At 36.7% G+C, this 26605-nt stretch overlaps 1 protein-coding gene across 2 annotated transcripts in view; it reads left to right on the top strand.

The window, feature by feature from the left end:
* Positions 1–26605, top strand: part of CNTNAP5 (contactin associated protein family member 5) — an 891734-nt gene that overhangs the window by 295627 nt on the left and 569502 nt on the right. The gene's annotated exons all lie outside the window — the stretch shown is intronic.

Below are 26605 nucleotides of genomic sequence, written 5' to 3'. Positions count from 1 at the left end.
ATAGATAGATTAACAGGAGAAAAGGCTTCATGCTTATTAACATGCTGAAGCATGGGAACCAGATGAAATAGGAGACTGAAAGAAGGGCCAGATGGCTGAAGCTTAAATAGGACTTCATAGGCAAGAAGGAGACAGGGAATGTAGGCAGTTTTGAAGGGTAATAAATGATTTCTAGGGGAAATAAATCGACCCAAACAGCAATATTTTGTAAGTGGTTCTCTGAAAATTGAATGGAACCAAAGAAAAGACAATAGCGTGGGATACAGTTCCTCTGAGCGCTGGAGGAAAAAGTGAGAATGAAACTTCATTGTGAACAAAGATTATTTCATTATGTAGATAAAAATCTCCCAGGAAATTGATGGAGATAAAAAAGCATGTGGTGTGGTGACAACTTTTAGGCCTTTTTCTTCTCAGGTGGTTAATCTTTCTGGGTTATTTGATAAGACTCCTATGGAGGGATTTTAAGACCACTGCATTTCTTGTGAAGGATGTTTCCTCAGTCAGCTAGGTGAGCTTCTAGAGATAGCCCCTCAGAGAATTGTGTGAAGATAGGGGTTGAGAAATAAGAGAAGGTTAGAAAGTCCTTGGTTCTGAGACTGCTTCTAAGGTCTTCCAACTGCCTTTAATTCAAAGGTGCTCAGCATGCCAAAGCTCCATGCTTTGGTGTATTGTGCTCTGAGCCCTAACATTTTCCTGCTCAATTTTTCTAAGTTTCACACATCAAAAGCTAAGTTGGCGGCTGTGGAGAGAAAAAATATACATTAGTAGCTGAGTGTGACAAAGGATCCCATTAAACTATTCTCCCATCTGGGGGTATATGTTGGTCCAATTAAAGAGTTGGATCTTATTTCAGAAGGTGGGGTTTGGAGGCTTCCCATCAAAGCTAAGCCTCTATATGGTTCAAGCAAATAGGTCTTTAACAAGAGGCATTTTTATGGGAACAGAGGAAAAACAATGGTTAATGTTTTAGCCATTAAACATGGTGTTGTCTATAAACTGGTTTTTGTTTGTTCATTTAGAGTTTAGAAGGCCGTCAGTTGAGGAGATTCCTAGATTTGGGTTTGAAATATCTTTGCTTGGAGCTGAACTAGGCAGTGGCAATCTAATAGATTTTTCTGGATTGTAGTTTATATCAGATGTCCCTGTGGACTCGCCCCCAGATTGTACTTTGTAATACCTGTAAGATTTGGGTGGATTTTTCTCTTCTTGAGGCTCTCAAAATAGCATGAGGCTCTGGGACCTCTCAGGAAGTGACTTTTTTTACTTGCAAGACTAGAAACGCTGTGAGGAAAACCTCTATTCATAGTATGAGGCCAGGTTTCCAGGGGCTTCTATAACTTCATAATATCAACCTCAGTTCCTTAAAGCTGTCTGGTCATATCTGAAGGTATAATATTCCAGTCAAAGCCTTAGTAATATAATCAGTGTTTCCCGTTGTCCTGGTACAAAAAGAACAAATTCTTATTCAACTTATGCAATTAAGTATATTCCCATAATATAAGAATACTCTTAGCTGAGTGTACTGGCAGAAGCCTGTAATCCCAGCTACTTGGGAGGCTGAGGCAGGAGAATTGCATGAACCTGGGAAGCGGAGATTGCAGTGAGTTAAGATTGTGCCACTGGACTCTAGCCTGGGGACAAAGTGAGACTCCATTCCCTCCACACCAAAAAAAAAAAAAAAACAAAAAACAAAAAAACAAACAAACAAACAAACAAAAAACCTCACAAATAATGATATGGTTTGGTTGAGATTGATTCAAATCCTAAATTATAATCCCCATAATCCCCACGTGTCCTGGAAGGGAATGGTAAGAAGTAATCGAATCATGGGGGTGATCTCTCCTATGTTGTTCCTGTGATAGTGCCTGACTTCTCACAAGATCTGATGGTTATATAAATGGCTCTTCATGCTTCACTTAGCACTTCTCCTTCCTGCTGACTTGTAAAAAAGATGACTTGCTTTCTATTCACCGTCCACCATTATTGTAAGTTTCCTGAGGCCTTCCAAGCAATGCAAAACTGAGTTAATTAAACCTCTCCACTTTATAAATTACCCAGACTCAGGTATTTCATTATAGCAGCATGAGAACAGACTAATACAAATAATTTCCAAATTTTACAGAAATCATGCAAAAATAATGCTTCAATTATATCTATCTATCTATCTATCTATCTATCTATCTATCTATCTATCTAAAACCAAATTACTGTAAGTCATAGAATGCTTAAAAAAATGTCTTTTTGCACCCAGGAAACAAAACATAAAAAAAAAATCAGCAATGTTTCAAACAAAAATTCATAAAAATTTTAACCTCTCATTAGTGTAGTTCCTTGTAATTAATTTTGTTTTCCTTGATGTTGAGTTAGCAATTTTCTGAGTCCAGTTTTTGCATTAGTTTTGGAAATTCTTACCACTTCCAAACATATCAAAAATTACCAGAAATTTGTACTTGTCAGAGTTCTTTTTATTCCCACATATGCTTAAAGACAACATTTTATAATTAATTTTTCCCATATATTCTTAATGACAACACTTTATAATTATAATTGCCTGTAAACAACTTAAGATAAAACATCAGAGTAAAACAATTAGTTCTGAGCAACAAATATTAAAATGATCGTGGTTAAATATCTGATGGTAGTTATAACAGTGTCACAATTGACAAGGAAGTTTGCTTATAGCTGCAGCCTACAATTATTTGATAGCCATAATTATGAGTGATAACATATGAAATGACGTATCAGACATTTAGGATACCCATAAAATTTGGAACACATATTAGGAGTATATCTATGCAAGTGTAACTCAAAAGAAATCAAATCTAATTTTTTATTTGGCAACACTTTCCATATATCATACATATCAAATAATAATTGGTTTATTATCTCTATTTTGTACTTTCAGGTGCTATTCTGGCATTTCCAAAACTCGATTTGAGTTCAAAAAGACTTCATTGGTATTATGAAATTTTTTAAAAAACAAAGCTTTGATACACTTAATCAAAAATAGGATCACAGATCATTATAAAATAATGTTCATTCATCTAACCTGAGTTAGAATTAAAAACTCAAAAGTAAATACAAGATGTTAAACCACTGTTAAAAAAAAAAAACCCTTTGCTCTTTCATAGAAAGTAGACTCCATTTTTCCAGCTACTCAGAAGACCTAATAAAGACATCACGAGTCTCACAGAATGTATTTCTCTCTCTCCTCCCCCTCTTTTTGTAAATCATCCAAAAGAGTAACAATTTATTTTAATTTTAATTTGTATCAATATTACATAAAAATCTTAATTCCAGGAGAACACTAATGTTTACTTTTACATCAGTGTACTTTTGATATTAAAGTTGATTTTAAGAAAAGCTCATAAATAATTTTCTTTTAATCTTTGTCAATTGATTACACATAAATTTTATGATTCATCCTTTCTAAAATTTTTATCTTTTTAAGATATTTTACAAATTTTTAAAACAGATACATATTTTCTAATTTATGTAACTTTTTATAAATCTACTTACTGATTTCTTTCTGCTTTGTTTGTATCTATATTAAATCAAGTTTTAAAATAACCTTTTAAAATCTTCTGAATTAGATAAAAATTACTTCTTCTTTAACAGAAACAAATTTTCATATCTTTTTAAAATAATTTTTCTCACCAAAATACACATTTTATTTCTCTTGCACATCTTGCACACATAATTGTTTCCATTAATTATAGTAAGTTTAATTACATGAATTAATTAAAGTTGCAATTATTAGCAATTGTAAACCAGCATTCTGTAGACTAACACCATTTTATAATTTCTAGAAATATGTTTTACCTTATAGAATAATATTTCAATGGGTAATAGGACATATTTAGTAACTAGCTCAAATATATTTTGTCTTTTTATAAACTTAAGAAACCAAAAACAAATAAACATATGTTTAACAAGTAATGTTTTAATATTTCATCTTACTTGGAAATGACCTAGATATTCAATGAATACTCATTTAATTTGGTAAAACTCTAATAATGTGGTTACCAAAGAGATTTAGAAAGATTTTAAGTAAACTTAATATTAAAACATAATTATTGTTTTAAATAGTTCATTTTCAAACTTTTATTCCAGTTACATATATTTAATTAACTTGCATTTAGGTCAAATTCATGCTATTATGATTTTAAACATCTAATAGAGATAAAAATTGTGTGTCTGTATTAGATTTAATGTTGACAGATGTACCAGTTTTACATAAAGTGATGTTATTTCTATTTACCAATGATTATAAAGCCACATACACTTTAGAAGCATTTGAGCTTATTTTTTTAACTATAAATACTCATTTATCTCTAAGTCAATCTAGTACCATGTAGACAGTATACAAACACAGAGATATACACAAACATACATGAAAATACAGACAAACCAAAATAAAGAATTCATACTTCTTATTTTATAATTTTAATCACAGGGCAAATACAACTCACTAGCTTAAAAGGACAATTGGGGCATGGTGCTTTGGCTCATCCCTGTAATCCCAACACTTTGGGGGGATTAGGTGGGAGAATCGCTGAGCCTTGGAAAGTTGAGGCTTCAGTGAGCCATGATCACACCACAGCACTCCTACCTGGGCAACGAAGCAAGACCCTATCTTGAAAAACAAAAAAATGAAAACACACACATGAACAAACAAAAAAACAAAATAAAAGGACAGTTGGATACAAACTGTGTCTTTGTAAATGGAGCAGGTTAAAGACTGCCTGTTTCACATGGACAAAGCCCCTATTGAGTTTTAGAAAAGACAAGGTAGGAAATTTACCTATCATCAGCACAGAGAAAGGACATGAGTTTTTCCAAGAAGGTATTTGGGTGTGTCAGAAAGGTAGGACAAAAATGAAGATTTAAAATATATGCTAATGTAATATAAAATAACAGCGATCCATTACAGGATTTTATAATAAAGTTTACAAATGAGAGCCTATAAGAAAAATGTAGAAGCCTGTTTTAAATAACTGGTTTAATATAAGAAGGTTGTCGTTCAAAGACCAATTTTGTTAGATAGATGGCTTTTTGTTTTTTGTTTCTTAACTAGATTTTGATTTCAAAGCAGAGCCCAGTAACAAATAGGGCCAAGAAGGAAGTTGTGGCTCTGAGTTCTAATACTTACACATATAAAAGACAGGTGTAGCTGGAAGGGAAAAGACTAAGATCTTTAAAAATTAAGGACCTAAGCATGCAAATAAATAAATAAATAAATAAATAAATAAAACAAAAACAAATAAAAACAAATCTGAATTTGCCCCCTGCAGTAATAATCACTACTGCAATTACTGCTAATTACCTTTAAAATTGCTGGTCTTGCTAGTGACTCATCAGTTACTAAACACCCAAAGGTCAAGGTGTCCTCTCACAGTATAAAGTAGTCCTTGGTACTTATTAAAACTCAAAAAGATATCAGAGCTGACTGTAAGACAGTGCAGAGTCTCAGACCTCAGTGGAAGTAGCCCAAGACTCTTGGGGCTCCATGAGGAAGACTGACCACTCCAAAAAGGGATTATGTGGCATCTTTTCTTCATTTCTCAAGGGGTGTCTGGGTTGGTAAAGGCCTATTTCTGATGCTTTTATGTGATAGCCAGAAGTCTGATGTTTTCTGTTGAAAATTTTTTATCCACTGACTGTCAAATGGAGGAAGACATATATTAAGGGGACCAGGTAGAATTTTGAGGCCATCAAAGAGAGGTAGAGGTAGCAGTAAATGAAAGAACAAGTCATAGAGGAGTCTGTTCGGGAGTTTTTCAGAAAGGCCTATGGAGTTTTACATTTTACACAATCCCTGACAAAAATCATGTCCACCAGAAAGAAAGCAGACAGAGGAAACGGAGCATATGGTTAACAAGGATTCAGAAAGGGGAAATTTCAGTCTACTGTGACATTTCCATGGCAGACAATGGATCCTATAGAGAGATTACAACAACCTAAAAAACGTGGCTGTTTTTAATAAACCAGGCTTTTTTACTTTAAATTGAACTGAATTGGGGAAGGAAAAGTCTAAATCAGGGACCCAGACATCCAAATGACCTTCTGGTGGAAAGGATTTTACTTTTGATTTAGGTCAGATTTTTGCTCTTAATTGTATTAGGAGAATTTCTAAGGCTTGATGTGACACTATTTTGTGTCTTTCTTTCAATCTTCTCATAAATCCCAATTGTGTAATTGCTTAGTATGAGTTTTCTAATTTTTTTTATTTTTTTTTATTTTTCAACTTAAAGAATCTATTTTCTGGTCATTGAAAATTAGGATCTCCAATGGTACGTTTATTTCAGTAGTGACTCAGTCCAATAAATCTCTTTGTGGAATGACTGGAAGCTAAATCTCCAGGTTCAGAATAAACTCTTTAAGCAAGAAGTTTCCAAAAAGAGTACAGAAGATGCAGTTGCCATGACCCCCAAATATTCATCGACTAAGATGGCAAAAAGATACCTGTTCCCACAGGTGGTTAAAGATGGTGCTTACAAATGGTGCCTCTAGTCTCCACCCAAAATACGGAGTGCAGCTTAGTCACAGACCTGTCAATTTATGGCATTGGGTAGGCACTTCAGGCATTAGACTTTTTGAACACTAACCAGGCAACCGAGCTTCAAATAACGAAAGGCTCTTAGGGATGAGACATCTTATTAAGAGAAGCTCCGCTGAGAGCTTTGTCCTTTTCGGACAAAAGGAAGTGCTGCTGAATACCAGTTTGTGTCTCGGGTTTCCAGTCTTCTCAGCCTGGTCAGTTGGCAGGACCCAAAAATTGGGCCCTCGACGAGGAGAGGCCAAAGGAGGAAGATTCTCACTTGGTCACAAAGCCAGGCTGTCAGGATCCAAGATGAAAAGAGAACTTTATACCCCAAAGTTCTTTTTATGACAAATTACACCAAAAGAGAGACAGAGCAAAATGAATTCCTCCCAAATTCTGGGAGGAAAGGGATGAGACGACATGAGTATTCATGCCAGAAATACACCAGAGTTCTAAAGACCAGTCCATAGGAATGCTTTTTTCCTATCCATCTAAATTTTACAAGGGAAGGAAACACAGAAAGTGATGCTCACCATTCACGCAACTCGATTTCATAGACAGAGGGGGGGCTGGCTGCTAAAGATTTCTTACCCTTTTGCCAGCTTGTCAGTGCTAGGTTCTGTCAACTGTAGTTTCAAGTGGACCAGTGTGTTTGTTGTATCCTGCCAACTATGCCAGATCTGCAGGGGTGAGAAAAGACAAAAACAGAAACAAAAACACCTTCTACTCCACCCTTTGAAGTTTTCTGAAATGAACGGATAACGGAATCATTAATAGGAGAATGGACATATAAATTTATATGTGGACAAGCATGGGAGCCATGTAAAATATGACACTTAATGAATGAGTAGATGCTGAAGCTTAAATAACAACACCCTTGTAGCAGTGAGGGAGATAAAAACAAACAAACAAACAAACAAACAAACAAAAACACCTAGGCAGTTCTGAAGTGCAGTAAAAATTATTTTTAGGCGAAATGAAAAGGCAAAGAGCAGACAACAGTTTTTAAATGGTATTTTTTTGCAAATTAAATGGGACCATAATGCAGATAACAGCTTGGGACCAAGGAAGTTGAGGAGCAGAACTTCACTATAAACAAAGGTTGCCATGTTATACAAAAGTCTCCCCTTCCTAAAGGGGCCCAACTTTTGGGTCGTGTCAAGTGGCCTGTCTGAAAAGACTGAAAACCCAAGACACAATTACTATTCAGCAGCCCTCTCTCTGTCCAAATGTACAAAGTGGAGGTTTTCTTAATAAGAAGTTCCACCCATAAGGGCCTTTTGCTGTTTTAACCTCAGTTGCCTGGTCAGTGTTGAGAAAGTCTAATGCCAGGAGCTGGCCTCAGAAAATAGATAAAAAGTCTAAATAGATGTGGTGACAATTTTTAGTCTTTGCTCCTCTCTGGTGGTTCATCTCTGCTGATTAGTGAGATTCATAGGGAGAAGATTTTAATACAATTTCATTTTTCTTTAGAAAAAGTTTCCTCAGTCAGATAAGAGAACTTCAGAGACAGCCCTTCTCTGCCATTAGGGATTGGGGGAAAAATAAGAAAAAAATTAAAAGTCTTTGGTTCTGAGGCAGCTTCTAAGGCCTTTCAGTTCCCTTTATTTCAAAGTGCTCAGCATACCACAGTGCCATACTTTGGAGTATTTTTCACTGAGGTCCAACAAAATCAAAGATCATGTTTGCTCATTTGATGGTAAACATGACTTGGTCATTCGGCTGTGGTGCGTAAGGAGGTGAAATGTCATAGACAAGCTCAAAAGAAGAGCAGATGGGCTTAGGGGTTGTATTCACGGAAGAGCCATAACATCATCTATCTGAGAATTGGGGTACTTGTGGAGAAAAAAGTTAGATGAGGCTAGAGAGAAAAGGAAGAGGACTATTCTTCTTGCTGATTGCCTTACGTTTGCTCAGTTTTATTCAATTACACTGTAACTTTGAGATGCAATTTTTATACCCACCTTTACATAAAGAAGGTTCTTGGAGTTTTGAAAACTTTGCCAAGCATTGCTTAGCTAGAAAGTGCTAGAACTCTCACTCCCATTTCAACCTGAAGAGTAAACACATGTTCCTGCACTTACTCAGTAATGAGTCAAGGTAGGTCTCTTGTCAGAGAGCCAAATGAAAGGCTCATATTCTATATGTCGCCAGTGCACTTGGCGTAATTAAGAGTGTAATATAATTAAAGTTGTAGATAAAGAGAATGAAGAAAATAAATGTGTTACAAGTTTGTTGACTAGGCAGGAAAAAAGAAAAAGAGGAGACAAGTGTGGGGTATATCACAGAATATGGGGCAAAGGGCGTTGTTTCCTTCCTCTCTGAAGTTTTGAGTTTGCAGGAGTTAACAGAGAGTAGATTAACTGGAGAAAAGAAACACAACTTTTTTAATGTGCAAATACGTGTAATTGCCTAATGGGTTTTTCATGCTCCTGGCACAGACAAAACCAGTTCACTGAGATCATGGCACTGTAGTAGAGTTCAATTGATGTGAGGGTGGCCCACCAGGGACAGCTTGTGTTATCTCTCAAAGCAGTCTCCCCAGAGGCTTGGAAGGCTAGGTTTTTATGGACAATATGGACAATTTGGTGGGCAAGGTGAGGAAATGAACGCTGCTGAACAGTTGGAGATGAAATTACAGGGGTGTGGAAAATGGTTTTCTTGCCCTGAGTCTGCCTCCGGCTGGGGCCATAGAATCAGTTGAGTCAGCAATCACAGTCTTGCTGGTATCAGTCTGAAAACCATCTTGACAACAACAACAAACAACTTTAAACTCTGCAATAGAGATGTCATCTATAGAAACAACTAGGAAGGTCTCAAATCTTATGACCTCTAGGCGTATGACTCCTGAGCAGTACATATTCCTAATCTGGTAGCCTTTCATTAGTTTTACAAAGACAGATGAGTCTGCTGGAGGGCTATTACCAGCCTTGTTTTAAGGTTAAACTGTACATTAAATTCCTCCCTATGCCAGGAATGACTAAGGACAGCTTAGAAGTCAGAAGCAAGATGTAGTCAATTCTATTAGATTTCTCTCACCATCATGATTTTGTGAAGATGGTTTCATGCACACTGGAAACATGCAAAGTATAAGACTCAAAAGAAAGGGTCAGATAGTTGAGACTCAAATACTCTCTTTATGGGAGGGGAGGTGGTTGGGGAGGAAAATAGGGTATGTAGGCAGTTTTGAGGAGTAGTCAGTGATTTTCAGGAAAATTGAATGTGCTCAAATGATATACCATCGTCTGAAACAAAGCACTTCTGAGCTCTGGAGTCACGGCAACAAGTTGTGGGAAGGTGGAAATTCACTGAGAATAAAGATTGTACTATTATGCATATACAGGCTCCCTGGTAATCTCTTGGAATTGTCCTTAGAAGAACAGATGGAGTCCAGGCTCACATGTATAATCCCAAGCTATTTGGGGGGCTGAGGTGGGACAATCCCTTGAAACCAAGAGTTTGAGATCATCCAGGGTAACATAGCAATAATCTACCTCTACCAAAACACACACACACACACACACAGAGTTATATTTGGCAATTCAACCGTGTTTCCCATTGTGTCTTACTACAATTACACATAAATAATATATATATTAGGTGGCAAGGGTGGTGTGTGCCTGTAGTCCCACCTTCTCAGGGGGCTAAGTTGGGATGATTGCTCAGTCTACGGCAGTTCCAAGCTGCAGTGAGCTATGACTGTGCCCCTGCACTCCAGTTTATGTAATACAGTGAGACCCTATCTCATACACATACACAAATAATAGAGAAAAAGTCTGTCTGGGTGTGGTTAATGTTCTAAATTATTTAAATAAAACTTCTATGGAGGAGTTTTAAAACACCTGCATTTCTTTTAAAAGAAGGTTCCCCAGTCAGATAGGGGAACTTACAGAGACAACCCCTCCCTGAGCTGGGTGGGGTACTGAGAAACAAGACATGGTTAAAAAGTGGTTCTGAAGCTGCTTCTAAGGCTCTTTCATTTTCTTTAGTTCAAAGAAATTGGTATGCAAGAGCACCATACTTTGGGGTGTCATTTTCTGAGCCCCAACATTTGCCTGTCTGAAATTTCCTTAGAAGTCTTACACATTAAAAGCAGAGTTGGTGGCTATGGAGAGAAAAATGTTAGGAACTGAGTGGCGAAGAATCTCATTAAACAAGCCTTCCATTTCTGGGACTAGGGTGGCACAATTAAACAGTTGTGTTTTATTTCAGGAAGTGGTGTTTACAGAGCTTCCATCACAGTTAAGGTGAATGAGTCTTTAATATGTGGCATTTCTAAATCAGAAGAAAAACAAAGGTTGAAGTCAGTGGTAATCTATATACTTGTTTCTCTGAATTCTGGAGGGCAGTCAGTTGAGAAATTTCTAGATTTGAGTTTGAAGCATCTTCAGTTGGAAGCAGCCAGTAGCAATCTGAGATATTTCTAGATTACAGTTTGCATATTACAAAAGAATGTCTATAAATAAGCACTTGTGGTGATTTACCTGATGGTTACATCAAGCTGACCGTTTTGGCTTGTACGGCTTCAGAAAACTGGTAATTTTAATATTAGTTATCTTGAGTCAGAAAATTGGGAGAAAATTAGAAATGCTATAATTGTTTGGAGACTCATAATCAAATACTGGAGGAAACCAGAAGAAATTCAGATCCAGGCCATATTACAGGAGAAGGATAAATTTCAAACGCAATGTGAAGGGTGAGAACCTAAAAGTGGGTATAGTACAGTTTTCTTTTGAAACATATGTTTTCTCTCTTCAGTCATTCTAATTTTTACCAAAGATAATCACAGAAAGTCCAAATTGTTTGCAAAAATGAGTTTGACCATCTAGGTTCTTTTTAAGTTTGCTTTGCTGAAATTTTTATGAAGAATATCAAATTAGACTTTTAAAAGACCTCTTACAGCTATGTACACAAGCCAGAGACATCCTCAAATTGTGCCCATAATACCTGTAGAGTTGAGTTAATACCACTCTTCTCAATAATGTTCTCAAACTATCTCCAAGTTCTTGGGTTTGCCAGGGAGTGGCATTCTTTACTTATCAGGATGGCAGGCATGTAAACTGTTTATTCAAAGTACTAGACCAATTTCCAGGGGCTTTTAATTGGCTTCATAAAGTCAAACTCATTTCCTTAAAATGGTCAGATTATATCTGAAAGTCTATTAAACCAAAGTTTTTGTAATATAACAGTGTTTCTGATTGTGTCTTATTGCTAGAAGGATAAATTCTCATTGAACTTGGTAACTATATTGCCATAAAATAAGAATCCTTAGGAATAGTTTCCAAATTTTGGAGGGATTAATCAGGGAGGAAAAAAGTAAATGTTTCCATTTCATTCACAAAAGTACAGATTACCAAATTGAAGCAAGTTATGGAAAGCTTAAAAGTAAAATGTACATATATATATATATATATATATATATATATATATATGGAAGACAAAATATAAAAAGAATCAGCAATATTTCAAACAAAAAGTCATTAAAAAAATGTTAGTTTTTCATCAGTTCAGTCTCAAAGAATTAATTCTTATTCTGCTAAAACTGGGTTACCAATTGCATGAGTTTAGTATTCTACTTTATTAAAGTCTTGGAAATTCTCAAAGTTTTCAGATAACTGTACTTGTCAAAGTTCTTTTTCTTCTTCCTGTACCCTTCCTTGAAGAAACAGCAGCTTAGTATTGTAATTGCCTACAAATTCCTTTCAGAAAAAGCATCACAATAAATCAGTAAGTTGTGGATAACAAGACTTAAAATGGCAATGGTTTAAAGATCTGAGAGAGTTCATTATAATAAAAGAAAAAACTTACAACAAAATTTGATCATTTCTGTGGTGTTTATAAAGTAATTAAATGTAATAAGCAAATATTATAAGTGATAGCACTATTTTAAGACATATCAGAAATCTAGACATTGCATAAAATCTTTGGACATATAATAACATATCCATAATAAACATAACTTTAAAAAGTTAAATGTTATTTCTCATTTGACCAGGGTTTCATATAATTTAACATATTGGATAGGCCTAATTGGTTTAATATCTTTTTGAAGGGAATTTTAGAGGCTTTTCTTAATTGTCCAAAAGTTAGTTTGGAGGTCAAAATGCCTTAATTTTGATTCTTAAGGGGTTTGTCAAATATCAAGGGTTTAAAACATTTGATAAAAATAAAATCACAGGTCACCATAATATAATATTTGTGTAACCAAAAACAAAAATGGGAAGTTACATAGTTGTAGAGAAACTTTCACTCTTCAGTAAAGAAGAGACTCAGTTTTTCTACGTAATCAAAAGACCTAATACAACAGTATAAGCTACAAAGAATGTGTTTCTCTCTTCTTTTTCTCTCTCATTCTCTCTCTCTCTCTCTCTCTCTCTCTCTCTCTCTCGCTATTTGTCTTGGTCCATTTTGTGTAGCTATAGCAGAATACGTAAGGCTGGGTAATTTATAAATAATAGAGGCTTATTTGACTTGCTGTTCTGCAGGCTGGGAAGTCCAAGGACTTGGCCCTGGGTTCTGGTGAGAGCTTTCCTGCTGCATCATAGCATGGTGGAGAATGTAAAAGGGAAAATAGATGTGTGTGAGGAGGCCAAACCTGTGAGCAGTCTGGCTTTATAATAACCCATTCTTGGTGAGAATAATCTATTCCCATGAGAACTCATCCAGCCATATCAGAGCAAGAACCCACAAACTACAGCAAGCATGGCTCCAAGACACAAGGGCAGAGCCCTCACTGTCCAAGCACCACCCATTCATCCCCACCTCCCAATGCAAACACATTAAAGACCAAATTTCAAAAAGAGTTTTGATCAAGAGTAATAAGCCATATTCAAACCATAGCAATTTTACCCCTGCCTCCCAAAACTCATGTCCTTCTCAAATAAAAAATGCAATCATATCATCCCAATATTTCCAAAAGTTTTAACTTGGTCCAGTACCAACTGCAAAGTCCAAAGTCTAACATCTCATCTGAGACTGAAGACAAGTTTCTTTCAGTAAATTTTTTTAAGTTATTTATTTCTAAGATACACAGGTGGAAGAAACATTTGGTAGATATCCTCATTCCAAAAAGACAAACAGAAGAAAATAAAGAAAGGATAGACCTCACATAAGTCCAAAACCTAGGCTGGGTACAGTGGCTCACCCTTGTAATCCCAACACTGTGGGAGGCTGAGGCAGGAGGATCAGTTGAGACCAGGAGTTTAAGACCAGTCTGGGAAACATAATTAAATGTTATTTTAAAATTAGCTGGATGTGGTGGTGTGCACCTGTAGTTCCAGCTCCTCAGGAGGCTGAGGCAGGAGGATCTCTTGGGACCAGAAACTGGAGGTTACAGTGAGTCATGATAGCACCTCTGCATTGCAGCACAGGTGACAGAGTGAGACATTGCCTCAAAACAAACAAACAAAAAAAAACATGTCTAAAATCCAGCAGAGGAGACATAAATGGCAAACCCCAAGAATAATCTCCTTTGATTTCATGTCTCACGTGCTGGGCAAACTGGCTTGAAGTATGGACTCCCAAGCCCTTAGATAGCCCTGTGGTCACGGCTCTTCTGTGTGCAACCTGCATGTTTACCAGTCTCTGCACTTGGCAGTGGGGAGAAGCAGGAAAAGGTTAGAAAGTTATCATTTCTGTGACTGTTGTAAGACCTTTTGAGTTTCTTTACGTAAGTACTCAGCATGCCAAAGTGCCATGCTTTGGGGTATGATTTTCTGAGTCCCAACAACATGAAATTGCTTAACACATGTGGGAGAAGAAAGTAGACCATGATTGTGAAAAACATTTTAGAGTTGCAGAGTCCTTGTGTATGACAGCAATCCAGTCCTCAGACTTTAAGCTATAGAACATTTTGTATAACATTCCATGGAGTATTGTGGGAATGCACTTTTCTTCTAAGCTATTCTAACCACGTCAGAATATGCATTTTAATCACCTCTGTGATGGGCTCAGCAGTGTTTCCTAGAGCTTCTTAGACCCAGTTCCTCTCACTCATATTTCCCTCTATTACTATGACCCAAATAAAAACTCAGTGGAAACCAGGCCAACATCATAGCAAGCTCATTATCATTTGTGTGGAGGTGGAGACCTGCTGTCATTAGCATGGGTGGGGTGGAGAGATGCTAAAATTGTGACTTTACCAGAGAGGAATTACACAGCAACTTGGAGAAGCAGTTTAGAATTAAATAGAAATGGAAAGAAGTGCTTATGAAAATCTCAGCTTTCATCAATAAAATAATGCTGTGGGTGTGTTAAAGATGTAGATATAATTCTGTTATATGTCTGTCTTTATATTTTCATAGTAACTGTTATTTTTCAAAGACGTTTTCATATTGGTTGCCAAATTTGCTCGTGGCAACTAATTGGAATGCAGAAGAGGAGAAAATAAGGACAGAGAGTTGAAGTGACGTTGCCACCATGCTGCTAAATCTCTCATGGTCTCATTTTCTTCCTATATTCAGTAAAATTATCCATTCTCCTTTTATTTCCGCCCATTTTCCCCTCCCGGTAGTTTACATTTACCCAAAGCACCAATGAGCTTAAGCTACTTACTAAAACCGAGAAATAACAAAAATACCAAGTTGTTTGACCTCACAGTTCTCTGAAAATTACTTACCATGAAACAAGTTACAAACACGTGACTCTAACGTTCTTTAATCAACAGTTTGTAAGACCGGTGAGATGAGATTCTAAGATGTGCTGCAGATATTTTGCTATCATAATAAAATGTTAAAGTTTGTAAATAATTTGCTTTTTTAAAAATAAACGAAGGTGTTATTTAAGATTATCCCAATGATATTCCTACAATACCACACTCACTGCTTACTTAAATTCCAAGATGTTTTCTGGAGAGCAGAAAAACAGCATGATTTGAGAGTGAGCAAAAGGGTAACTGCGTAACACTGCAGCACTGGAGAGGCAACTGTCAGTGAGGAAATAAGACTGGCATTAGTTCAAGGTCATTAGCAAGATTGAGTTGTGATTGTTACGGCTTACTCCGGTTTATTTTTTTTATTTGAACTATAGATAGAGCTTTAGTCTGAAGGAAACCAAGATACATAAAGTAAAATAGTGCATCTCTTTGCAAATGAGCAAGAACACTATGAACACACCAGTTAACAGAACCTCAGCACTTAGAAGTTCTAAACGAAATGCAAGAGGATGATGCAAATGACAATTTTAATAGTGCTGATTAATACCATGTTAGACTGTATAAATCCTATTCATCGAAATTTAAAACATAAACTACCAATGGTTCTTTTTCAACGGCAACCACGTGCTCTCCTAATTAACATTAGGTAAAATGGAGAACTGGAGAAAAAGATCAAGCTGAAAATATTAAAGGACAAACTGTTAAGTTGTTTATTGATTTTACTACTCACTTTTTTTTTTTTTTTTTTTTTTTTTTTGAGACAAAGTCTCATTCTGTTGCCCAGGCTGGAGTACAGTGGCATAATCTTGGCTCACTGCAACCTGTGACTCCCAGGTTCAAGCAATTCTCCTGCCTCAGCCTCCTGAGTAGCTGGGACACAGGTGTGCACCACCATGCCTGGCTAATTTTTGTATTTTTTAGTACAAATGGGATTTCACCATTTGTGAAATGATTTCACCATTTGAACAGACTGGTCTTGAACTCCTGACCTTGTGATCTCAGCCTCCCAAAGAGCTGGGATTATGGGTGTGAGACACTGCACCCGGCCACTGCTTAGATTCTCATAAATAACTTTGCATACAGCATTATTAAAATCCAGTACTGGTTGGATGCAATGGGAGGCCAAGGTGGGCAGATCACTGAGGTCAAGAGTTTGAGCCAGCTTGGTCAACATAGTGAAATCTCATCTCTACTAAAAATACAAAAATAAAATAAAATAAAATAAAATAAAATAAAATAAAATAAAATGACCAGGCATGGTGGCACAGGCCTGTAGTCCAGGTTACCTGGGGAGGCTGAGGCAGGAGAATTGCTTGGACACAGAAAGTGGAGGTTGCAGTGAGCCAAGATAGTGCCACTGCACTCCAGCCTGGGCGACAGAGGGAGACTCCATCTCAAAAAAATAAAATAAATAAATAAATAAATAATCAATAAAATAAAATCCAGTACTGTAAGAACAAATTTGTGTTTGCCGTGCCACTACGTTTATAGCAATTTAGTACAGTGGCAATAGGAAGCTAATAGAGACACCAAAGCTTGAACGGTTTCTCAACTGCACAGTCCTGAGGCAGCCTCCCGTTCGTTATGGGGCATCTGGAGAAACACTAGCTAAGGCGTTCTCCAGCAGTGTTTCCTTTTTCTCTTCTTTCCTACCTCTTCTGCACTGGAGAGCATGACGGAGTCTGGAAGACTGAGGGGAGGGCGCAAGCCCTCGTGGTTGAATGGCTAACAACAGCTCAGTGCAGACTACAAACTAACCAGGAAGCCTCTTCCCCATCACACACCCCACATGCCCTCCCCCAGCTACTGCAGGGCAGAAGGACAGGTCTAAGAGCACTAAACTGAAAGACTGAGCAGAAGAAAGCTCTGAAACTGCTCTACGTGGGGTGATTCCCCTGAGGTTTTATTCCCAAAGTTAATTATGTGTGTAGTTTTGAGGTAAGCAGGGATGACTAGAAGGTTGGACTGCAGCACCCAGCATTTGTGTTGCTTTCCAGGGTGGGCTCCTATGATCCCCGTCTATTCACACACATTTATTGAACTCATCGTTTCCTACCTGACTGATATTTCTATTTAATATGACACTTTAGCAGCTAATTCATAACAAACATTGCAGATATAGCCCTTTGTGGACCTCAACTTAGATAATTAAAAAGGTGAACATGTAAGTGTGGATGTGTTTACATATATACCCACACAAATGTAGACACACACACACACATACAGTCTGTCTCCCTGAAAATTTTTACCCACAATAGTGCTCATACTATTTCCACAATTTTTCAGTGTACAAGTCTTATATATATATTTTTGTTAATGTGCATTTTAGTAGCTTTAATTACTTCTGATAATATGATAAATTACTTTCTTAATTTTTTTAGGTTGGCCATAGCTAATACATATGAAAAAAGAATTTGCAAACAGAGAGAGTTTTACTTATTGCTTTTAATTTAGATGCATTTTATTTCATTTCTTGCTTAATTACTCTGGCTTAACCTCCAGTATAATGTTGAATAAAGGTAACAAGAGAGGGCATCCTCATTTTGTTTCTAAACTTAGAGAGAAAACTTTCTGTCTCTCACTATTAAGTATGCTGCTAACTATGGGCATTTTGTAGATACCGTTTATGAACTTGAGGAAGTTGAGAAAATTTTAAAGAAATTTTCTAATAATAAACCTTAGTTTGCTAATTACTAAAACTGTGTAATTATTATAATAAATTTAGAAAATGCAAACATACAGAAAGAAGAGTATTTTTAATCAGCCCTAAATAGACTACCAAAATAAAACCATCAGTAACATCCGATTTGGTACATACCAGAAGGAAGATAGCAGATTTCAAAGTTTATTTACTAGTTTTTAGTTTGGATATATCATTGTATTTAACATGTAATTTTTCAGATATTATACATTATTTCTCCCCGAATTTCTAGAAATAGTGTTATAGAATCACAGGATACAAACATTGTGTGTACCATGAGTGCATGTTGTGTGTGCATGTGTGTGTCAAGCTGTTTCTTATCCATCACTTATCTATCTGTATATAACTCTTTATATATGCCTATGTATGTAAATACATACATAACATTAAAATATATTTTTAAGAATTCATTTTAAATCTATGCCCTTTCCAGAAGTGTGTGTTTTCATTTTTTTTTTTTTTGCCAACTTTTGGTATCTTTAAAAAATATTTGTGAACTTTAGCAGAGACTGTGTAGAATTATTGCTTTGATTGGATATGCTCTATTAAAATACAGTTATGTCACTCAAAATGGAAATAGATTCTGAGAAACGTGTCATTAGGCAATTTCATTGTTGTGTGAAGATCAAAGAGTATACTTTTACAAACCCATATGGTACAGCCTACTACACACATAGGCTATATGATCTGGCCTATTGCTCCTAGACTGGAAACCTGTACAGCATGGTACTGTGCTGAACTCCATAGACGATTGCAACATAATGATGTTTGAATATGTAAACCTATGAAAGGCAGAATAAAAATGTTGTATTATAATTTTATGAGACCACCATCATGTATGCCCTCTGTCTTGGACCAAAACGTCATTAGGTACTGCATGACTGTATTAGTTGAAGCTTCCTATTTTCCCATTTGTGTAAGTCATTCAATTTTCTTCCTTTGTGAACTGCTATTCATGTCACTCATATTTGTCAGTTTTCTAGTGCTTTCTTTTACATTGCTTGAGTCCAGTATGTAGGAAAAGCACTAACTCTTTTCCTAACATACCTGTAAGAAGACTGATTCTTGTCAACACAATAAAATGACAGTTCTAATTAAGTGACATTTCCTTCAAAAATGGGAAATGCCACAAAATGGCATTTTCTTTACAGTGGGAAGTTACACTTACTTCGATGATGGTCCCACTTATTAAAACACTATGAGATATTTTTACTCTGAAATAGTCTTTAGAGCTCTCATGCCAACCATAGGATCAGCTTAGGCCTTTTTTTAATCATTGGGACACAAATGCAGGGTAGCTATCTTGCTCACTCACCTGTTCCCTGGACTTAGTATTGAAATTCCCTAGACTTAGTTACTATGAGACTCAAATTCTTCTTGAAAGATGAAAATTTGCTGCCAGTAATCGTATAAAAAATATGAGACCTTTGTTCCAAAGTAAATTTGTTCGAATAAGAAAGAGTTAGAAACTCTTCTAAGGAAGCTTAGTTTTATTAGGAAAATTTGATCTCCTACCAAGTATGACTGCTCGGAATGCTAAAATATTCATTATATTTTCTGATGCATTTAAATACATATGATTTAGAGTAATTTGTGTAAATGCAGATGGTTTGTTGCTTGTTTTTTTTAATACTTTATTTTTCATGGTCAGTTCTTATAACTTCACGTTTATAGGACAAATTCTTTCCTCAAAAATAAGTAACTTCAAAAAAATTTGAAAAAGTTACCCCCCAAAAAAACTTCAATATCTGAAGTTTATGAGGAGATAATAACTTCATAATTTTTTTAAAGAATCTAAGATACAAAATATTTTTACTGGGTTATTTTAGCTATAATTTTGAAATCAAATGAACAAAAATTCATTGGAGATACAGTATATGTAAGGTTATGTATTTTCTAACCAAATATAAATAATTAATACTAAAATTCTTGGGCCCGGAATGTACACATCATGAAGTCTTTGTGCATCCTTAGATAGTAACTAGGACCTTGCGGCACTCTCTTTAAAGCCTTCTCTTTCAGCATGTTGCCTCATATTTAAAAAATACAGACAAGCCAAGCTTTTGTGTGTTTCCTCAAAGAGGCTACTGCCCTGCACATCATTAGAAATGCTTCCCTTTAAACTTTCTATTTTTCCAAAAACTTCGATTTACACTGGCTTACACTCTTCTATATCGTCCTCTGATATCACCTTATCTGTGTACAACAGACAGTGTCTTTGATAGTTACATTTCTCTAGAGAAGAGAATGAGTTTTGAACATCAAACTAAGAAACTCATTCTTTTGGGGCCTGGGAGATGGGTTTGCCGAAATGTTGTAGGAAAGAGGCTTCCTGAAACCAAAGATATTCTTTGCATTCTTTAATACTTTGCAGACCCCTGAGAGTGTTCTGATTTCAGGGTTGATTTCTTTCAGGGCAGTCTCTTTTTTTCATGCCAATGCCAGCGTTAAAGTCCGAGCGAGAAGGCAAGTCTTAGGGCAATGCTTTTCATGCTGTGACTATACATCCTGGCTCCACTAGCTGTCTATCATTTTTCCAGTTCATCTTCTCTGGCAGGTGGACCAGCCATCCTGGCAGTGTTCTTGTTGGCCTGATAAAACTGTCATGGGTTCATCTGTAACCTCAGCCATGGCTGGAGAGCTAATGGAAGCGGGAAAGAGTGGGTTCCAGCTGGTATATCGAAGAAACTTAACTGAACCGTTTTCAAAACGAGAAGTTGTGGAATAAGACTTGCAGGGAGATAATAGCACAAAGAGAACGAGGAAGCTGAAAGACTGCCAAGAGAAGCAGAAGGCCAATCATGGAGAATAAGAAAGAAATGTTTCCCTGCATCTATTGAGTTTCCCGGCCAAGTTTAATGAAAGGACCCTGGGCATTGTATAACAATTGATAGTGCCGAAGAATATTTTACTTTGGAATAAAAGGAGATCAACAGCCACTCATTCACACGTTAATCAAAGGCCTGCCATATTACTTACAACTTAATTTCTGTAATTACCTTAGTGAAGCAAAAATGCTAAATCCACAACGCTAAGAGCTGGTATTTACATAGAGGAGTAAAAAAGGTAAACAATCTAACATATTAACACAAATTATAGAGCTGGAAGAAACATAGAGGAAGGACCTGAACTTAATTGGGAGCAGGGGAAAGATTCCACGAACAGGTGACAGCTGAGCTATAATAGTCGAATGAAATGATTACTTTTGAGAAAATGTCTAGGGAACACCAGTGACCAGTGCACTTTTGCGTTTGGGTATACAAACAGGTAAGGCACAAAAGATAATTATCTTCTACAATGACCTTACCTCATTTTACCAAACCCATCTGGAATAAACATTGTTTGGAAGATTCATTTTCCTATGACACATTGAGTTGTATACTGGTCATCATGCTGACCAAGGAATTGTCAAGGGAAGAAGAAAATTAATATTAAGTGTTTATTACATGTCCAGTTTCACCTTGCCTGTCAGAAATCTCAACCACACTACTGTTTTATAGATGAATATTACAACCGTTTCACACACAAGGAACAGAGCCTCACGTGAGTTAAGTAGCTTATTGAAGGCGCGTAAAGAAGGCGAGTGTTGGATCATCTTGTGAAAGACAAAGCAGTGCCTGAACAGAGAGAAATGCCCAGTCTAGATGAAGAGTTCTCGGAGTCCTCAGTGTCTGAACATCTGCCACTTACAAGCTGTGCAAGTTTCTGCAAGTTACATGACATTTCTCAGCTTCTGAAATTTGCTTTGGAAAGAAAGAACATCAACCCAAAAGTTGTAAATACCGAGGACCAGAGAAGGTTTTGCCTCCTTTTTTTTTTTTTTTTTTTGCATCTGTAGTAAAACCTGTGGTTTGGTAGGCATAATTCCGAATGGAAGTTTAGCTTCCAGGGCCTGAACATAGGCAAAAGGGTTTTGCTCATGAGACAACTAAAAATAATTTGGTGTTGCTTCAGAGTGTGCATAGAAACAGCAAGACGACTGGAGGCTGAAAATCCATGAATGGTCTGTTCTTACAATCCCACACGTCTTTAGTAAAGTTTCTGAACTCATAAAATGCTTGGAAAAAGATGTTTTGTTTTCACAAGAAGGAAAGAACCAATGGAGTGGTGAGGCTTTGGGCCTCTGCAAGGGTGAGGCAGAACTAGAGCAGGATGCACGGGTTGAGATCTCAAAGAGAAAACAATTAGTGCTGGACTCTTGGTGTGGCCACAGAACCGGCGGAGTCACACTGAGCTAAGTATCTAGGCAAAGGAGAGCCCCAGCTGACATCTTGCAGAATGACACAAAGATCACAGTAGACAGGAGACAGAGGAAGAGCATTTTCAAGGTAAACTGATTCTTCTATGAATCAACAGAACAAGTTTGAACGAAAGCCCTTACCCTTAGGGGCTTATGAGAATTCAACTTCAGTCTTTGACTCCCTCTTTTCAAATTTCTCACTCAAACAACAAAAACAGACCAAAAAAAGATGACCATTACAACACTGTAAGAAGAGAGTGTGACATTTAATCTAATGGTCCAAAACTGGAGATGATGATGATGATGATGATGATGATGATGATGATGATGATGATGATTTAGATTAGCAGGGAGCTAAAGCATGAAGTGGAATTCTAGAATCACATGTGCTCTGCAAACGGCAAGGTTGTCTGCCTGCAGGTAGCATCTCTTTAGTCAGACAGGCAATGCGTATTTTACACAGAAACCTATGTCTGTCCCATTGCAGGTCAGCTCTCAGGCAGTCAGAGTCAGAATTTGTATCATCCTCTCTCACTGTATCTCCATAAGACAGTGCCTCAAATTCTTACATAAATTTTCTCATTCCTATAGCACTGTAGAACACATCTGTACAGGCTTAAAGCAAGAGAAAGGATCCAGAAGTGGAACATTCCATCAGGGACTAACAGTCTACAACAGTTAAAAGTGTAGGCAGGTCTGGAGGCAAGAAGGCATATAACAGGGATTCTGGGCATTGTAGTTTTTCATGGGCTCCATTTTTATTGTGTCACAAAGAGAGGCAGTGAGGACAGGACAGACCACATTTCAGCTGAGGGGAGTTCATGCATTTGATAAAAGTGTTGTAGCTTAGAAGTTTGTTCAAGTGTTACGAGTGACAATATGCCACCTGTCAGGAAGATGAAAATTATCTACTTCAGCAAAAATAGTGAATGATAAAAACTTAATAGGATTCCAGAAAACTTGACCACAATGAAACCAGATACAGATACAAGTATATAAAAAGAAAATAGGGGGAAATAGACACTATGTTGAGATTTTAAAAAAATGGATTAAACACCAAATGAATGAAAAAAACATTAAAAATGACCAAGTAAAAATTATTGTCTGCTTTGCTTGAGGCAGTAAAAGACACAAGTAACACTGCAGATATTTTTAAAAAGGTAAACTAAAACAAACAAATGAAAAAAAATCTTTAAGAATTTAGACCAGAGCACAAGAGATCTAGAGAGACAGTGATTTGAGATCTTTAGTAATATCTACTGACAACTCTTTAAAAACAACGAAAAACACACTTTGCTAAAGAAAAACTAAATGTGTTGGCCCTACTGTAATGATGGAAAACCTTACTTTGTCAGAGTCTTAGCACTGTCTGGAAGGCAGGGGAAGATATTTTTAGTAGTTAGGGCCCAAGCTGGTTTATTTTAAAGCTCATCTTGCCAGATGGGAAATTGGCTGGGACTGAACAGGGTTTTTGACCTACGACCTTTGGATTGATGGACACAGGGAATCAAGAATCTTGAAGTGAGTCTCTTGTGAGCAAGCTGTTAGTCTCGAACAAAAGCTATTTGAGCCAGTTCTCAGTTCTAGCTCATGAAATGGGTTTCCTGGGGCAAGGTCAAAGTTACACTTGCTTATTCTGAGTATTGTTTAACACAGGAACAAAACATGTTAGTTTCAGTTCTCAACAGGTAATCTAGTTTTTATGACATTTTTCTTTTACTTTTCTAATTAAAATATACATCTTTTTTTTTAATATGTATAGTTTTTGTCAATAATTTTGCAAGAATGTAGCTTGGTTTTTGATAAGCCCAATCAAATCAGTTTTCAGGTCACTTCTATTGAGTCTCCAAGACAAGTCTTGAGCCATGAGCTTGTTCTTCTGTAGAAATAGCTATTCTTAAATCAGGTCCACCTTCTCCATGTCTCATATAGATACTATTTTTCCTTGTCATTTTAAAAAATTTTCTGAAACCTTGTGTATATTTTTAAATATTTCTAATAATATATACTTTGTATAAGAAATGAATGATACTTTCAAAAATTAAATATAGACATTTAAGTAGATGTGTACAAGAAATGATTAGAACATAAATGTTTCAAAGTGTTTGCAAAGTTTATTTCTCTGCAAAATGGGCCAAGTAGGTGGATTTTAAAAATCTGCTTTTTTCTTTCTTTTTTTTTTTTTTTTTTTGAGACGTAGTTTTGCTCTTGTTACCCAGGCTGGAGTGCAAAGGCACGATCTCGGTTCACCGCAACCTCCGCCTCCTGGGTTCAGGCAATTCTCCTGCCTCAGCCTCCTGAGTAGCTGGGATTACAGGCACGCACCACCATGCCCAGCTAGTTTTTTGTATTTTTAGTAGAGACGGGGTTTCACCATGTTGACCAAGATGTTCTCAATCTCTTGACCTTGTGATCCACCCGTCTCGGCCTCCCAGTGCTGGGATTACAGGCTTGAGCCACCGCACCAGGCCTTTTTTCATATTTCTTTAAGGAACAGAAATAATGTTCGCCATAGGTAGAAACCTCATTTTAATTTTTCAGAAATACAATAAAACGAGCATTTAGATTCTCTTACCCTGAGCTTTCACTAGGGTTCGCTCAGTGTGTGGGGGCTGGTGTGAAATGGAGCGGAGCTGCTCAGTGTGTTAGCAAACAGCCTCTCAAGCAGCAGGCACCCTACCTACCCTCCCACGGAAACAACTTTTCCATGTTAGCCCTGTGTGCTGCATGATTTGTCTTTGGTGGAAATCCTGGGAAAGTCAAGTGACTTTCCGTTAGTTCAGTTCACAGGTGAACCCAGAGGTTCAACTTTCATCACCCTTTTGGTAAGTAAGACTCTCCTGCTTCTACTTTTGGGAGAGAGCTCAAGATCACACCAGACAAAAAACCTGAAAAAAATGTGTGGGTTTTACAGCTAGGGTCCATTTTCATTTTTTTCTGAGTTAAGGAATCCAAACATAGAAATGAAAGTTGAACGTTTGTGATTTGCATTCACTGGAAATGATAAAAGATCATGGATATTGAAGAGGAAGGAGGCCATTTCAACAGTAAGAAAGACTGACCCTGTGAGTTCAGCTTAGCCTTTGGAATATCCACTGACAAAAGAACAGGGGCAATGCTAAGATGTAACACGTCTGCAAATGAAATGAAAGCGATTCCACTCTTCTCAGGTGTTTTATAAATCTGTAAATGTTAAGAGTAGGTTAAGACTAAACAATGCCTACAGATAAAATATAGTTAAAAACATTTTCCTCTTTCTAAGCCTTGGTAGTCATGTATTATAACCAAATGACAGAATCAAGATTGTCCCATGATTTGAAAACTATCTTCAGTACGACCCTTATAAAAATATGATAAAATCATAACACCTACTTTAGAAGATATAAAAATAACAGATAACATACTGCTTTTACTAAAATTTAGACATACTCAATGATTTTAACACTTTATAAATACGCTTTGACAGATAGGGATGCATAGAATCACAACACCTTAAATATCATTAACAAGATAGTCCTGAAAGTGATAAAGAGGGTATATCTACTAAGAATTGTTCACTTCCAGAATCCTATCTCACTGTCTAGCATTCTATCATACATGAGACAAATAGTTCTACTTATTTTTATATTATTATTATTTTAAAACCTAGACTCCCACATTAATTTTCAATCACTGTTAGCCTCAGTAACGTCAAGCATATCTTTTAGGTTCTCTACCATGAGTGACAGTACATAAAGTTAGAAAAAGAACAATTATCTACGTGGCTGTGAAGGAGTAATCATAGCAATACTGCCTGGATAACTCTACCTGTACCTTTCTGTCAATTTTATTATTAGCTTGCAAGGCTGAGCCTCAGATTTGACCTTCTTGAGATTGCCATCTGTACCTCTGAAGAGTTCAGTTCCCTTACCTCAGGGTACACCCCACTGCTTAACAATGGATTTTACAACCCAGGAGCACACACCACACTCTCAATGAGTAATTGACTACATTCTATTTTTTGTTCAGCGTTCGATCTCTGCTCAATAAATATTCAATTACTGCTCAATAAATATTCAGTCACTGTTCTATAAATATTTATGACCACACCTACTGTGAGTCAGTCTCCTTTGGCAACTCAAGATACAGCAAAAGAACAACAAAAGATGTGGCTTATAATAAGGTGGAGAAGACATATTAAACAAGCAACACACGAGCAGATTTCACTTGTGACAGTTGTGGTGAGTGATGTGAAGGCACTGTGATTGTTTGAAATGCCTCATGTTAATTGCCCTGTTGCTGGCTGTTAATCAACACATATCGAACCCAAATTCCACTGAAATTCATATTTGATCACTTCTTCAGTTACTTTCTGGACACTTCATTGTTTGAGTTTTTTCAGTGGTAGTCCCTTGCCAAATTTGTTGGTAGGACAAGTTTCTTCCCCTTGACTTGATCTCATCTATACTGACGTTCCCAAATGTGAAT

This window comes from Saimiri boliviensis, chromosome 5 (genome assembly GCF_048565385.1).
Source record: "Saimiri boliviensis isolate mSaiBol1 chromosome 5, mSaiBol1.pri, whole genome shotgun sequence".
Taxonomy (NCBI): Eukaryota; Metazoa; Chordata; class Mammalia; order Primates; family Cebidae; genus Saimiri; species Saimiri boliviensis.
The sequence above is the reverse complement of the archived record's forward strand: the minus strand, read 5'-3'. Positions and strand labels throughout refer to the sequence as shown.